This window comes from Macaca fascicularis, chromosome 5 (assembly GCF_037993035.2).
Source record: "Macaca fascicularis isolate 582-1 chromosome 5, T2T-MFA8v1.1".
Classification (NCBI taxonomy): Eukaryota; Metazoa; Chordata; class Mammalia; order Primates; family Cercopithecidae; genus Macaca; species Macaca fascicularis.
Window position 1 is genome coordinate 8,484,062 of NC_088379.1, and position 17,191 is coordinate 8,501,252.

Sequence of the window (17,191 nt, forward strand, 5' to 3'; positions counted from 1 at the left end):
GATTGGAGGTATTGATAGGAACTCATGGCATTCAATGTCTAAATAGACATAGAAATATAGATGAAAAATATATGTGCATTATGTATACTTGCAACTGGATGTGTATATACACACATATATTCCTTAGTTTTGTCTATTGAGAGAACCTGAGGGCACTGACACTCCAAAAGTGGTGAGCCTACATTGTAGTCAGGTTTTGGATTATAAAGGCCATCTCAGCTAAAAGGAAGATGCACCCTAGGAAAAATGGGTGATTCTGGGACTGAGACAGAACGGAGCCTGGAACATCTTGTTACCCAGAAAGTAAGCACCCAAACAATGACGGAAACGTGCCAGAAGAACCCAGAAGCCATTGCTGGACATTTCCGGAGTAATCCAAATACAAATAAGTAATGAGAGGTAAGGATTATGGCCCACAGAATAAAACAGGGAAACAGGAGTCCATGGTGTTATTAATAACTGAATACATTGAAGGTTTCATGAGGAACAGGATATTTATATAAAAATAAATATCAACTGCAGAGAGAAAAACAGTAAAAATAGTAACTTCACAATGGAGAAGGTGGGCCGATGCCACTTTAACCAGGTGATGCAGGTGAACATCATCAGTCATGGGACAAACTGAGTTCTTGTGCATCTGATAGGATGCAACCTAGAGAACACAGTGCCATTTGTGTGATATTTCTGCCAAAGATGCATATCCTAATTCTAATCAGGGTGAAATGTCAGACAAATACAGATTGAAGGACATTCTATCAAATCATTGGCCAGTCATCTTCAAATGAGTCAAGGTCACGAAAATCACAGAAACCCTGAGGAAACATTTCAGACTGAAGGAGACTAAAGGAGGTTGGTATGTAACGGCAATGTGTGATTCCACCCTGGCTTCTTTTGTTATAAAGAACATTATTGGGACAAAGGATGAAACCCGAATATGGTCTGAGGACCAAATAGTAAAAAATGCATGTTGTAAACATCATGATTTTGATGGTCATTCTCTCTGTTTGTTGGAAATACACAGTAAAGTGTCCAGGGGTGACAGGCATCATGCTGGCAACTTACTTTCAGATGATTCAGGGAAAAAAAACTATTTGTACCATACTTGTAACTTTTTTGTAAATTTGAGATCATGTTAAATATATATAATGTATAAAACTTAGATCATATTACTCCACTGTTCAGATTACAATTTGAGGTGAGATTTGGGTGGGGACACAGAGCCAAATCACATCACCATGGGACCTGAAGAAGGTGTCCAAGGAGGGGGACACCTAGAGATTGGATACCTTTTCTGGTATGCTTTATATCTCATGTTCCTATAACCCACCCCCTCCCCCATGAGAAAGTCACAATTCAACCAGCACTGACACGTTCCCTCCTTCTAGTAGAGTTAGGCAGGTGATTGAGACATGGTTATGGTTACACTGTAACCTTAGTGCTTCCCTATCACCTTTGATATGAATATAGAGTCCTGACCATGGTCCCCGAGTCCTACATGGCCTGGCCCACTTCCTGTCCCAGCCCCTGTGCCTGGCTGTGTTTCAGCTACATTGGCCTGCTGGAGGTTTCTGGAACATGTCCAGTGCTCTCCTGCCTCTAGGCCTTTGCACTTGCTCTTTTCTTTGCTTGGAGTGTGGGCTCCCCAGATTTCCACCTGGTGCTCCCTGTGTAAATGTCCCCCATCAGAGAGGTCTTTGAAAATAGCTCCTCCTCCTGGTAGGTCACCTGCATCCCTCCACCTGCATTAACTTTCTTCATCATGCTTTCACTACTTGATATTTTAAGATGGTAATATGTTTTGGCTGTGTCCCCATCCAAATCTCTTCTTGAATTCCCATGTGTTGTGGGAGGGACCCAGTGGGAGGTAATTGAATCATGGGGGCAGGTCTTTCCTGTGCTGGTCTCGTGATAGTGAATAAGTCTCCTGACATCTGATGGTTTTAAAAATGGGAGTTTCCCTGCACAAGCTCTCTCTTTGCCTGCTGCCATCCATGTAAGATGTGACTTGCTCCTCTTTGCCTTCCACCATGATTGTGAGGCCTCTCCAGCTATGTGAACCTATAAGTCCATTAAACCTCTCTTCCTTTTGTAAATTGCCCAGTCTCAGATATATCTTTATCAGCAGCATGAAAACAGACTAATACAGATGGGTTTCCCTGTGTGTTTGTTTCTTCACTAGAAAGTCAACTCTCTGTGGGCAGGAACTCTGTGTTGCTTCTCTCTACTCCCAATGCCTAGAAGAGTTCCAGCACTCTGGGGACGGGTCACTGATTACTCCTGAGTGAGGAGTGCCAGGCCCCTGGCGAGGGCCTTCCCTCATCACCTTGCAGCAAGGTGGGCCTACCTATGTTCTCATTTTGAAGATGAGGAAGTTGAGACTCAGAGAAGTGAAGTGATTAACCCAAGGACACACAGACAATACCCAGAGGAAGCAGGATTTGAACTATCAATGAAAAAATTAAAATAAAAAACAGCACATTTGTGAAAGGTGGCAAGACAGGTTTTATTCAGACTCCTGCTTTGGGGGAGATTCCAGGTCAGACAGAACTCAGCCCCAATTAAAGCGGACTGAGGCTTCTGAAGGGAGAACAAAGAAAGAACCAAAAGGGATGCTGGGGAAGTGAAGAAGGGGGAACAAAAAGGGCCTGGAGTCTATGTAGAAATGGAAATTACAGAAGGGGTCACTAGAGAATTCCTGAAAACAGTTTGGTGCAAGCTGGGTTGGGACAATGCACATTTTGTGGTTTGGTAGCATTGCATGTTCTTGAGTAAAGACTTAGTACAAGGTAGGGGTGGGGTCACCTTTAGAGACACAGCGTAGAGCAGGTGGAGCCAGCCTGAAGTGTGGTCAAGTCTCAAGCATGGTGTCCGAGGGAGCGATTTGTGCCTCCTGAGAGTTCACTGTTCACAGAACCCAAGCCTTCAAACTCCAGAGCAAAGCACAGGGAGGAGGATTTTGCAAATTATTTTTCAAAGGAAATCTCAGGGGCAAAGGAGAAGCCCATTGTCTATTTCTTTTGTATCTTGTCCTCTCACAGTGCCCATCAGAAGGCCGTGCCCAGACCCCTGCTGAGTAGTTGGCAGGGTGGCCACGCATACTGGAAAGCACATAAGTTTGAAGCCAGGCAGAAGGGAGTTCCAACCCCAGCCCTGCCATTTATCACCAGGTGACACTGAGTAAGTGACTTAACTTTCCTGAGCCTGAGTTTCCTAATCCCAATCACGTTACCCACCTGGCACCTTGTTGGAAGGTTTACATAAACCCAAATGTGTACGTGCTAAGCACAGTATGTGGCCATAGGCAGTACTCAGCAAGTGGGATGAAAAATCCATCATGGGCTGGGTTTTGACACTGTTCACCTGTGCTTAGCAACTAGAGATTCCAAGAGATGAAAGATCAGGGAGGAAGGACCACACCACCTCTGCCAGAGGCCTGGAGGGGAAGCTCCTGGTGACAGAGGCCGGATTCCAAAGTGTCTCTTCTTTGACGTCGGTACCAGTCCCATTCGTGTTTTGCATGAGATTTGCCCCCAGACCCCGTGGACTAAGCCAAGCCCCACAGGGGTGGTGCTCCTCCCTCCCTGCTCAGTGCCTAATGCTTCTGCTTCAAAGCCTCCATGGAGATGGGCTTTCTCATTTGGCCAAGGCGGCCAATTCCAGTGGAGCATATGATATCGTCCACAGGCTGTTGGCTCAATGTGGAGAAACACAAAACCATCTTGAAATGCGACTTTACAGTTTTGATTTTGCTTGTTTATAAATGCATACTGTAAGTGGGCTGCCATCGCCTACAATCTGGTCTCTTCTCTGGCATCTAATTACCTTTAGAGCATGAATATCAACATCAAGAAGATGTTTTTTCCCCAGCCAAAGAGCAATTGGAAACATTTGATACCCTTTTCACCATTAAGGATGGATAGGAAGGGGAGGTTATAAAATATGTACTTATTGGCTCAGCACGGTGGCTCACGCCTGTAATCCCAGCACTTTGGGAGGCTGAGTAGGGTGGATCACCTGAGGTCGGGAGTTTGAGACCAGCCTGACCAACACAGAGAGACCCTGTCTCTACTAAAAATACAAAATTATATGGGCGTGGTGGCACATGCCTCTCATCCCAGCTACTCAGGAGGCTGAGGAAGGAGAATCGCTTGAACCCGGGAGGCAGAGGTTGTGGTGAGCCAAGATCATACCATTGCACTCCAGCCTGGGCAACAAGAGCGAAACTCCGTCTCAAAACAAAACAAACAAACAAAAAATGTACCTATTGCACTTTTTGATAGTCTTTGCATCTAGCTGGGAAATAAAGCTCCACCGTATTATGTAGTGTCAAGTTACCATCCAATCACTCAACAAATATTTATTGAGCGCCTTCTCTAGGGCAGGCAGCACTCTAGATACTTGGTCAGTGGACACAAGAGGTGATGATCCTGTCATTGACAGCTTGGCACAGGTGGTACTTTCCTCCAGGTTCACCTTTCTCCTTTGCTCTACCTGGTGAATTTCTATTATCCTTCAAGACTCAGTTCAAACCCATCTCCTCTGGAAGGGTTTCCCTGCGTGCTTTCTGTGTTGTCATAACACTTTGTACATATCCCTTTTATTGCACTTCATTACCTTGTTCTCTACATTAATAGACTATTCTGGGGGGCAGTTGTACTTTTACAGAAAAATTGAGCAGAAAGCATAGAATTACCACATACCATCCTCAACACCTCCTCTCTCAGACTTTCCCCTATATTAACATCTTGCATTAGTGTGATACATTTGTAACAATTGATGACTAAATATAGATACATTATTATCAACCAAAATCTATAGATTACATTAGGGTTCATTGTTTGTATTGTACATTCCATGGGTTTGACGAAGGTATAATGACATGTATCCACCATTACAGTATCATACAGAATAGTTTCATTGCCCTAAATATACTCTGTGTTCAACCTATTTATCCCTCTGTCCCTCCCCTGAGCCCCTGGCAATCACTGATCTTTTTACTGTCTCCATAGCTGTGCCTTTTCCAGAGTGTCCTATAGTTGAAATTTTGCAGTATGTAGCCTTTCAGATTGGCTTCTTTTACTAGCAATGTGTATTTAAGGTTCCCCCACATCTTTTCATGGCTCTATAGCTCATTTGCTTTTAGTGCTGAATAATATTCCATTGTATGTATGTACCACAGTTTGTTTATCCATCACCTATTGAAAGACATCCTGGTTGCTTTCATGTTTTGGCAGTTATGAACAAAGCTACTGTAAAAGTCTGAGTGGAGGTTTTTGTGTGGATGTAAGTTTTCAGCTTCTTTGGATAAATACCAAGGAGCATGCTTGCTGGATCTTCTGGTAAGAGTATACTCAGTTTTGCCAGAAACTTCTAAACTGTCTTCTGAAGTTGCTGTACCATTTTGCATTCCCACCAGCAACAAATAAGAACTCCACTTACTACTCTTTATTTTATCTGTTAACTGCTCTGCTCCCACCACCATCTACCCTTCAGATTGTGAGCTACCTGAGCATGATGGCCAGGTGTTATCATTGCATCTTCAGTGCTTGGCAATGAAATGTTTATGGTATTAATTATTTGTCGAGCTTAAATTTTAAATTGCAGAATGATCTCTCAAGTAATAGCACATACCTCTGGACACTACTTTGGTAGTGGGGAGGGGATTTAGAGGCATATGTTATGGCCAATGGAAGACCTAGCTTCTGTTCTGTGGATATGTTATTATCTACAGCATGTTAACATCAAGTTTAAATAATGTTCAGAACTAGAGTCCAATCACAGTCTTCGAATAACTTATCCTTTATATTTTCATTTTGTAACTTTTATTATTTTGTTAATAAACTGTTAAAGAATTGGCCATTGTGACCATGAAAACTACACTTATCGGCTGTCACCTAGATCCCACAAAAGACTTACACATCTCAGCGACAGCAATCTTTTGGCAATCCACTGGGGAAGACAGACAATGGAATAGGTAAGGGCAATGGAGAATCCAAAGCTGTAACAGAAGGATGCATTAAGGACCATGGGTGCCCAAGGAGGACTCCTAACCCAGTTTGGGCTTGAGAAGGTGCAGTGGATTAGATTCCTGTTGAGCAAATACTTGCTTTCTCCTTCCCTCTCCTGGAAAGAATAATCTTCCTCGTCAGACCCAGCCATGGGACTTGCTACGGCCAATGGAACATGAGTGGTCATGATGCAAGCAGAGGCTTTTAATGTGCTCATGTGGTGTTGTCCTTTTTTGCTCTCCTAATCCACCATGAGGAAAGCATCTCCTAGGTACTTGGTGCTCCCTAGGTTAGGATTCTGGAAGGAGAGACACAAAAGCAGACCTGAACCCACACCCTGGGCCAGAGCCCCCTCAGCTGACCTGCAGACCTGCGAGTGGGAAAAAATATTTATTAATGTTTGGGAGTTATTTGTTACACAGCGTAATCAGCAATAGTGACTAGTACAGAAATCCTCCTGGGGGAGGAGGAACGATAAGAAATGTTATCCAGATGGACAGGGAAAGGTTAAGAGAAAAGCTGGCTTAGTGCAGGGAGCTATGAGTACAATGAATAATATTTATAACTGGCATGAGGCCACTCGATAATTTGCTACAAATGAGAAGTAGATAGATGGAAGGCAGACTAGAGCTGGTAACAATCACTATGGTAATCACTGTTAGTATCTAAACTGCTTACTCCTTCCGGGCAATGGCTCATTACTGGTGTGCCAATCATGATTATGCTGTTCCTAACTTTCCCAGCCTCTTTGCAGCTAGGGAGTAGCCAGTGACCCAGTTCTGGCCCTTGAGACTTAAACAAAAATGTTCTCATGGATTTCTGGGAAAGGCTTTTCTTTCCTGATGAGAGATGTCAGATGTGGTTAAGGCAGTCTTCCCCCTTTCTCCTGGCTTAAACAAGGATGCAATTGCCTGCGTTCTAACAGCCCTCTTGCATCTATGAAGAAACGTCCAGAATTTCAGAGACATTGAGCCCATCAATTTTGAGCTCCTGAACTGAAACCTGCAACTACCTACTTCTAGACATCTTACTGTATGCAAAAAATAACTCCTTCTCTGTTTAAGCATAAGGAGGACTTTGTGTTAGGTATCATGTTCTGCATTAGCTCGCTTTCCTAACTAATATAATAGCTAACATTTACAAACACCACAAGCCTGGCACTGTGTTAAGCATGTCATAGCTATTATGCCATTTAACCTTAGGAATAATCCTATGGAAAAGTTGTATTATTGCCACATTAGAACTTTTCCCAGAGGTCAGATCTGCTAAAGGCTCTGCTACTCCAATTCTACCTAACTCCGGGGGTGCAAACCCTAGTCCGGCTGTACCTACTCCAAAACAATAAGCAAAAGCTTCAATCCACCTGGATATAGGCTGAGCCAGAAATCACTCTGAGAAACAGAGATTTGGCCCAAGGTCCTCAATCCCTTCCAATGACAAGGGAGAAAGTTGTGAGTTGGGGCTGAAGATCTCGGGGTTCTGGGGTTCCCACAACATTTCTGAGCTCCCTGCTGTCAAGTGGGTCACTGGGATGCGTAGAAAGAATGTTGATAATTCTCCAAATATTGCTGGATCCTGGGGTTAGCCAGCCTCTCTCTAGAAGCTCTGACAGAGGAGAGGGTTGGGTGTGTATGGAAAGGGTTGGGTGACTCTGTCAGAGTCAGCTTCATGATACTATTTAAACAAGACTTGTCTCCACTTGCTTCTGCTATTACTGCTTGATTTCACCAATCAGTTTAAGAACCAAACACCTTGGAATAGTTAAGAAGAAGGTGAAGCAGTCACTAAAAAAAAAAAAGACAGAAAGAACAAAATCATGTCCTTTGCAACAACATGGATTGAGCTGGAGGTCATTATCCTAAACTAACACAGAAACAGAAAACTAAATACCACATGTTCTCACATATAAATGGGAGCTAAACAATGGGCACACATGGACATAAAGATGGAAACAATAGACACTGGGGACTCCCAAAGGGGGGATCATTAGAGGTGGGGCTAGAATTGAAGAATACCTATTGGGTACGATGTTCACTATTTGGGTAATGGACATGCTAGAAGCCTAATCCCTCCAGTACACAATTACACCTCTGTAGCATACATGCACATGAACACCTTGAATCCAGAATAAAATACATTTTTTTAAAAAAGAAAAAAATTGAATCAATATGTATGCATCATGAAATTTTTATTCCATTCTGATCAGGCACTAACAGAATGAATTTTTCTAAATGAGAAAGTTTGTCTTCTGAATTTTAAGCAGAGCACACTTGAATTTTGATGCTGATAATAAAATGCAGTATAGTGATATGTAATTCATCACTGTTTTAATTTTCTGACTGGTGGAAATGAGGCCAAAATAAATGCTACTCTCTGCTTTAAAAAATGCAGGTGAGCACTATCAATAATTCACTCCTTAGTATGCATTTCGTTTGCTTCTATTCTCTTTGTAATGCCTGGGTAAAAAATGCTCTAAAACGAAAGTTTTGTTAGGGGATGTTGAATAAATGTTGCAGAATGAATAAATGTGTGTATGAATGAGCTGCATTCATGGAAGATTGTTCAGAAACCTATGGGTGGGCTCCTCAGAGTTGTACCCAGGGGTGTGCGTGCAAATACACGCACATGCACACACATACACACACATTTTCAGAGGAGATGTGGAGCTTTCTAGGTCTTCTTGGGTAACAGAAGCAAGACTCAAAAGGTTTGAGAAGTTAAAACAAGGGGACTAGTGTAATAAGATTACGTTTAACAAGGGCAGGTGTTGGACTCTGAACATTTGTTGAAAACTGCCCCACACATGGAGACGATGAGGGAGGTGAGGCTTAACAGACTCACGTGTGAAAAAGACAGGGGTCCCCTAAGTGGCCAGCCAGCTTCTGCACGTCAGGGGTAGGACCTGGCTGCCAAGAACATTAATGAGCTCCCAAGCTGCTTTAATACAAGCACGGTTTTCAGAGGGAGAGAGCCGATAGGACATGAGTCAGACCACACCTGAAGTCTGGGACTCACTTCTGGAAAGAAACACGGGCAAAGTGGTGACCAAACCAAAAGCCACTTGACAGAAGAAGGGACAAGGTGGAAAGGCAGGGCAGAAGAGGTGGCCGCAAAGGAGCGAGAATACCGGGAACAGCTGGAGGGCAGGAATTGTGTCTGATTCGTCTCTGTATTCCCAGCTTCTGGGATGTCTTTGAAGCTTTGTAAAGATTTGCAGAATGAGGCCAGGCGTGTTGGTGGCTCACGGCTGAAATCCCAGTGTTTTGGGAGGCAGAGGTGGGAGGATGGTTTGAAGCCAGGAATTTGAGACAAGCTTGGTCAACATAGCGAGACATCATCTCTACAAAACATTTTTTAAAAAATTAAAAAGCTAGCTGGGAGTGGTGGCACATGCCTGTAGCCCTTTGCTCCTGGGAGGCTGAGGCAGGAGGATCACTTGAGCCCAGGAGTTTGATGTTACATTGAGCTATGATCACACCACTGCATTTCAGCCTGGATGACAGAGTGAGACCCTGTCTCTAAAAAAATTGAAAAGAAAATGTGCCGAATGAACAAACTGGGGTGTCCCAGATATAAAGAGCTTTCCCATAAAGGAGAGAGTTCCCAATCTGTGGGGGTATTTAAGTACACAATAGACAGATGTTTGCTGGGGTTGCTCTAGGAGAGAGTCAAGTGTCCAACGAAGATAGGGATAGGAATAGATGCTAATGATAGAGACAGGAGGCAGCCAAATGTCCCGGGTGAAACCCCACCTCCAAGACTAAAACAGCCTGAAGTCTGAGAAACTGGATTGCTGGTCCTGGATGAAGTCTGCCCTTTCCCAAATGATTTTCTCTAAATGCGGCCCACCTGCTTACCGGGGGAAATGGGTAGAGCCAGGGGAAGTTCACGACATTTGCAGGGGAGAGGAACCTGGCTTATGTGGTAACCTGGGATTCAGTTTGTGAGGAGGGAGGTTGTTGGCAAGACCCCCTCTGACTTTGCTGAGAGTTTTTCTTTCTTTTTCCTTTTCGCCCAATAAATTCTGTTTTCCTCACCCTTCTATGTGTCCAAGAGCCTAATCTTCCCTGGTCGTGTGACAAGAGCCTGGTTTTAGCTGAACTCAGGAGAAAGCTCTGCAACACTAAGTTCTATTGGGTCCCAAGGATTTTGTTCCATAAGGCTAGATATTAAAGCCCTCCCCATGTCTACGTCTCTGACATCTACTTCTCTTTTATTAGTGATGTCCAAAGAGAAGGGAGGAGGAAGGATGAAAGGAAAGACAGAGAAGGAAGGAAGAGAGGAGAGGGGAAAGAAGAGTGACCGGCACAAGGGCTTGGAGATCCCTGAAGCTGTTTTCCTTTCTCCTCACCCCCACAGGGAGGGATCCACACCATTATGGGGTTTTTGTTGTTGTTGTTGTTTTGTTTTTTTTGTTTTGTTTTTCCTTTTTTGCATCCCTTCATCACGGCATTCATTGTAGTGTACGGTAATTGTCTCTGAATGAAATAGCCTCTCTTTCCTGAGGCCTGGGTCTGTTTGTTTCATACCATCTTGTCCTTAACACACAGTGCTTGGTAAACAATACCTGTTAATAAACATTTGTTGAATGAATGAACGAATGAATGAATGAATGAATGAATACTGCACTCTTTCGACTTGGTTAGAGACATGTCTTGTAGGCTGGCATGTACTTCACATAGCACTCTTAGATAGAGTTTGTAAATGTTATTCCTTTGAAGGGAAAAGGAAGCCAGACAGTCAGGAGGAAAAAAAAAAAAAAAAGACATTCTGAAGAAGTAAAAACTACCCTTGTGGGTTTCAAAAATGTCTGGGGTATTATGCCTGAAGCTGAAACATTAGGTCATATTTACTTTTTCTTTTCTACAAACAGCTTATAGGTTTTCTAAAACACAAAAAACAGACAACGAAACCTCTTGTTACTTTCTGCATGCCTCCTTTCCATGTTATTTTCTTTTTGTAATGAAATCTTATGAGCATCTGTCCCTGAAATTCTGGCTCTTGATAATCTTTTATTTGCTTTGCTCTTCAAAGTTTATGCAAATTGTACATGGATCTTGTACCTCGCGTAGGGTTTTAATTAGCAAAAGGCCTATAAGTACTTGAAAAAATTTCAATGAGGACAGGGCTATCCTAGTCTCTATTACAGTTCCTGCAGGTAGGGCGATGCCTGACACATAGTAGGTGCTCAATAAATACTTAGAGAATGAATAAAATATGTGCTGTCTACCTTGATGACAGATATTATATCATAAGCACATTACTAACATTACTAGTTAATCCACCAACACCCTTGTGGTTAAGTGTGATTCTGTTCTTAGGATAAACAAGAAATAAGATAAAGGAACTAGCCGATGGTGGTAACTCAATGAGTCAGAATTCAAACCCAGTGCTGCCTGACTCCAAAGCCAGGCTCTCTCTGCATCACAGGCTACTAAGGGGACAGTGGCATGTGGCTTCAGTGAAGCTCATCCTGGGCATCTCCGGTAACCTGCCCAACCCCTTCCCTCCCCAGCTGCTCTTGGGGCCAGATCTCTGGCAGCCTGCTTTGAATGACTTTGAGAACAAAAAAGTATGTGTTCAGTGGATGGCTGGATAAAGGGTTAGGTAAATGATAAAGACATGACAGTGAAATCAATGGATGGATACTTACATACAAACACACCCTCCTTCCCCTGCCTGTAATCCTGGTGTTGGGAGGCAGAGGTAAGGGTATCACTTGAGCCCAGGAGTTCAAGGTTACAGTGAGCTACGATCATACCACTGCACTCCAGCCTGGGTGACAGAGTGAGGTCCTGTCTCTAAAAAACTTTCTTTAAAAAGATTTGCTGAATGAACAAACTGGGGTGTCCCCAAATATAAAGTGCTCCCCCTCTTTACAGAGAAAGGCTGTACCTACAGTAGCAGCCTGTCCATTTCAGTCTGGCAACACATCCTTAAAAAAACAGATTGGCCTCTAAGTCTTCCCTGCCAGTTCCACCCCTGCTGCCTGCCCCACCAGGATGATAAAGGCCCTGAAGTCTTAAAAGCGAAGCATACTTTTGTGCTACAGTTTTTGCCCAGACCTCATTAATTCAGGAAGATGATATACTTCAGCCAGTGGAAAGATATCGAATGCGTGCAAAGCCTCTTTAATTGTGGGTTTCCTTTCGCTGTCTGCTTCCTTAATAAATTTGGAAACTATTTTATGTAAATTATATTTTCTAAATGAGGTTGTTGCATTTTCCTGCTCTAGGAGCTGGAGCAGAGATGGGGCAGAGCAGGATGGAGGAAAAAAACCACCTCATGAAAATGCTCCTTCCCTAGGAGGCGGCATTGCCCCTGCTTTTCTAGTCTTGGCCAAATTCCTCCTAAGGATGCTGCGTGTCAGTGTGAGCCTTGAGGATGGGAAGGCAGGAGAAAAATGGTGAGACGGAGATCTTGGCACCAGGAGTAACTTCAAGGGCAGGAAGTATAAACTAAGCCTGGAGATGCCTGGGGTGGGATTGGGTGGCTTTAATAAGGAAGATGTGTGGGCAAGAGGGAATGAAACTGAAATGGAGAAAAGGAGATGTTGATTCAGCCAGCAAGGCAGAGCTGGAGCAGCAGCCCAGTGGGGCCAGGAGCCCAAAGGGTGAGACGGCTCCCTAAGCTCCTTCTCCAGGTCACACTTGGCCTCAAAGCCAGAGTCCCTGCCCCTGCCACTCTACTTTTCCACCTGGCTGGTCCACACACACTTGTGGCCTGATGACTCTTCCTGAGACTTTGGGGCTGAGTTGCCTGGGTTCCATTCTTTTTTGTTTTTGTTGTTGTTGTTTTGTTTGTTTTGTTTTGAGACAGTCTTGCTCTGTCACCCAGGCTGGAGTGCAATGGCGCGATCTTGGCTTTCTGCAACCTCCGCCCCCGGGTTCAAGCAATTCTCCTGCCTCAGGCTCCCAAGTAGCTGAGATTACAGGCGCCCATCACCATGCCCAGCTAATTTTTGTATTATTAGTAGAGATGGGGTTTCACCATGTTGGTCAGGCTGGTCTTGAACTCCTGACCTAAAGCAAACCACTGGCCTCGCCCTCCCAAAGTGCTGGGATTACAGGTGTGAGCCCCCACATCTGGCCTAATTTTTGTGTTTTTAGTAGAGATGGGGTATCACCATGTTGGCCAGGCTGGTTTCTAACTCCTGGCCTCAAGTGATCTGCCCACCTCAGCCTCCCAAAGTGCTGGGATTACAGGTGTGAGCCACCATGCCCAGCCTTTTGGGTTCCATTTTTTCCTTTTTCTTTTTTGAGACGAAGTCTCGCTCTGATGCCTAAGCTGGAGTGCAGTGACATGATCTCGGCTCACTGCAACCTCCGCCTCCCAGGTTCAACTGATTCTCCTGCCTCAGCCTCCTGAGTAGCTAGGACTACAGGCGCGTGCCGCCATGCCTGGCTAATTTTAATTTTTGTGTTTTTAGTAGAGACAGGGTTTCACTATGTTGGCCAGGCTGGTCTCGAACTCCTGAACTTCTGATCCGCCTGCCTCGGCCTCCCAAAGTGCTGGGATTACAGGCTTCAGCCACTGCTCCCGGCCTTGGGTTCCATTCTTGCAACAGCAACTTACTAGCTGTATGATCTCAGGTATGTGTCTTAATCATTCTGTGCCTTGATTTTTTTTTATATCAACGAAATGCATATGACAAGAATACGAGCCACATAGGATTATATGATTTATTCTCCCTCAAGCACTTAATAGTGCTTGGTACTTAATGAGTACTACATAGGATCGGCTATCATTATCATTATCTTCATCATTATCTATCTTTATCAATGACAGCTGTTGCCCAAGCCAGAAATTTCAGAATATTTTCCAGTGGGGAATGGATTTTCCATTATATTCCCATCCTCAATTTCCTGAAACTTTCCCTCCTCAAGACTAAGACAAATAAAAGACAAACTAAAGAGGAAGGAGGCAGACGTAACATAGAGAAGGTGCTTGCAAAGCTTAGACTTGAAGCACACAAATGAAAGGTCTGACTCAACCCAGAGTCCACTCTGACAACAGTACCTAGGGGGGCGCAGCAAATTTCCTTCAGCCCTGGCTTGAGCAACAGAAGCAAAGACAAATGACAACCCAAAGAGGACAGGACCCAGGGGATCTCCAGGGACTTCAGTGGACCAAGAAGCAGAGGAAGGAAGAAGGGAGGAAGAGAAAGAAGGTCTTCAGGGAGGAGATTTCGGTGCCGACTACAAGAGTGCCCACGGCCGTGTGTAAGGAAAAGAGGGCTAAGATTTCATGCTGGCTATGGGGCTGGGATGATGGCTGCTTCTAGGGCAGCTGCCTCTGCCTTTCTTCCCTCTGTTGACCCTGTGTGAGTAGAAACTTGAAGTAAAATGACTGCATATTTTTCTGGACTCTGTGGGGGATTTACTGGAAAAGAGCAAGTCTGTTGGTTTATAGATACCATCACCCAGTTCCTCTACAGCAGGGGATCGAAGGCCTTGAAGGGCTGATTCGGAGCCACCAATAGAGGCCTGTGGGTCCGACAGGAGGCAGCCAATATGTGAAAGTCCCTGGGCTACAATCAGGGGCTTTATCAATGAAATTATAGTAAATGAGACATTCTGGACAAAACAATTTGGGGTGTATGGGGCATATTTAATATCTGCCAACATACAGCCTCTTTGTTGAAGTCCCTTACAAGGGCTAGTTATTCAACTCTAAGTTTATTTAAAAATAAAAATCTAACCCATCATGGGCTACTTTTGGGGTGAGGGTAACCCAAAACTATTCGCTGTGATGCTCACAGTGAGACCTTTGTGTCCTGACTTTGAACTTAGAGCTGCTGCAATTTGCCTGCCTTTTTGATGTACAATTATGAAAACTAGTGGTTGGCTTAAAACCTTCTGAAATTAACAGCTAAAGACTTAGCTTCCCTGGGAGGGTAGGGGAGAACCCCTGCAGTGTGGTCAATGCCTGGTTATTGATAACTTATGCCTACAAAGCAAAGGAAGGTGAAGACAAGTAATAATGGAGACCTAAAAATATATCAACAAAAATAAATGCATTGTGAGGAAATTCCAAGCTCTATTAAATGCACTTTTGGTGAAAGAAGCCCTGCAGAGAATTTCTTAATAAACTTCAAGGAGGGGAGGTGTTTGGTCACTGGAGTAGCCTACATAAGCAATCGTGGTATTTGTGGAATGTCAAACTGCAGAATGCCAGAGATAATCATCCAGCTCCTACCACAACCATTTCTTATGCTAGAACAAGGTTTTGGACAGTGGTTTGGGGTTGACTGAGACTCATATCCTCATGTTAGAAGATCCCGTTAATGTCATAGACTCTCCCACTTGGAAAGAGTGTGTGAGTGTAGACACTCCTGCATGGAGCCGAGGCTTCCAAACTTCAAGATCTGCAGCCAGAGAGACACTGTCCTTATTTTAGACACCTTGGTAACTCATTCCAAAGTCCAACAACACCCACATCCAGGAAATTCTTCTTCATGTTTAGCCTAAATCCCTTATGCTTCAATGTAAGCTCATTTCCTCTCCTTCAGTCCAAAACAGAAATAGGGAACAGCTGCTCTCCACCACTGGTTCATGTGCTTGAGGACTTTCATTTCATCCAACCCCCAAATCTTCTCTTCTCCAGAATAAATATTCCAAATCCCAGAAACATTCTCTGAGATTTACCCAAACCATGTGCCCGATTACTTTCTAAGTGCTTCCTTTAATTCCAAACACTCGTCCAAGGTACCATCTCAGCCTTCTCTCTTGAACAACACACATTCGTTGGGTGATACGGAAGACTGAAAGTAACCAAGCTTCCTTCCAAAATCTAAAGAAGACTTCTTACCACCTCCAGATGCCTTGGCATTGCCAGTCTGAAGTTTCTTCTGTCTAGTTTCATCCTCAAAATCCCCATTGCCACAATAGCTGGAATTTTTATGACTAACTGCACCAGATGCTGTGCTACACACTTTATATAGATCATCTCATTTAACATGTTGATATGGTTTGGCTGTGTCCCCACCCAAATCTCATCTTGAGTTGCAGCTCCCATAATTCCCACGAGTTGTGGGAGGGACCCGGTGGGAGATAATTGAATCATGGGGGTGGTTTCCCCCATACTATTCTCATGGTAGTGAATTAGTCTCATGAGATCTGATGGTTTTATAAGCGGAAACCCCTTTCGCTTAGCTCTCATTCTGTCCTTGCGTGCCACCATGTAAGATGTGCCTTTCACCTTCTGCCATGATTGTGAGGCCTTCCTAGCCACGTGGAACTGTGAGTCCATTAAAGCTCTTTTTTTCTCTTTATAAATTACACAGTCTTGGGTATATCTTTATCAGCAGTGTAAGAACAGACTAATACACATGTACAACAACTCTGATGGATGTGTTTTTATCTTTTTTCACAGATGAGGAAATAACCTCGCAAGAACCCATTCCTAATAAGTGACTGGGATTTGAACCCAAGCTTGTCTGACACAGAACTGAGGCTCTTGCCACAATGCCAGGCTAACAGGTGGTTCCTGCTCCATAGAGTTCCATCAAGACAGAGATAATGAAAGGGCCAGAAATAGACCACAAGGAAAGCATCTCTCCAACTCTATTTCTGGAGTGCTGATCATGTCCTGTAGCTTTTTAATTTCATGCTTTGAAGCTGCTATGGAAAAATAACAAACTCTATTATCACATTTATGTTTCATTATGTCTGTATACACTTGTCTGTCCATTTTCATTACTCCTTGACTTGCTCCAAGGCGGGGACTTCAGCTTTGCTTTTATATTTTCAGCACCTAGCACGTGTCACCTACTGAGTAGACACTAGAAATATGTTTAGAATATGATTCACTGACTGGCTAGCTTAATGGATGAATGAATGAATGAAATCCACACAAATCCACACATACTAGTTACTCCAATTCTCATATTCAGAAGGGCTTACAGATACATAGGGATCTCTTCGAATAAATGCTACTTTCCTTACTCCTACTCTCGCCACAGAACTATTTGGGGGACATTAAACAGTTGGAAGATAAAGATTCTAATCTCATTTTCCCCTGCAACTCAACATGTGATCTTGGACAAGTCATTTGTTTTCTCATCTGAAAAATGAGGGAGTTTGGCCTGGATGATATTTAAGGTTCTTTCCAGTACTAAATTTCCATAATTCTATGGCTGCCTACCTACCATAATCACACTAATCTAAATAATCACAAAAAAC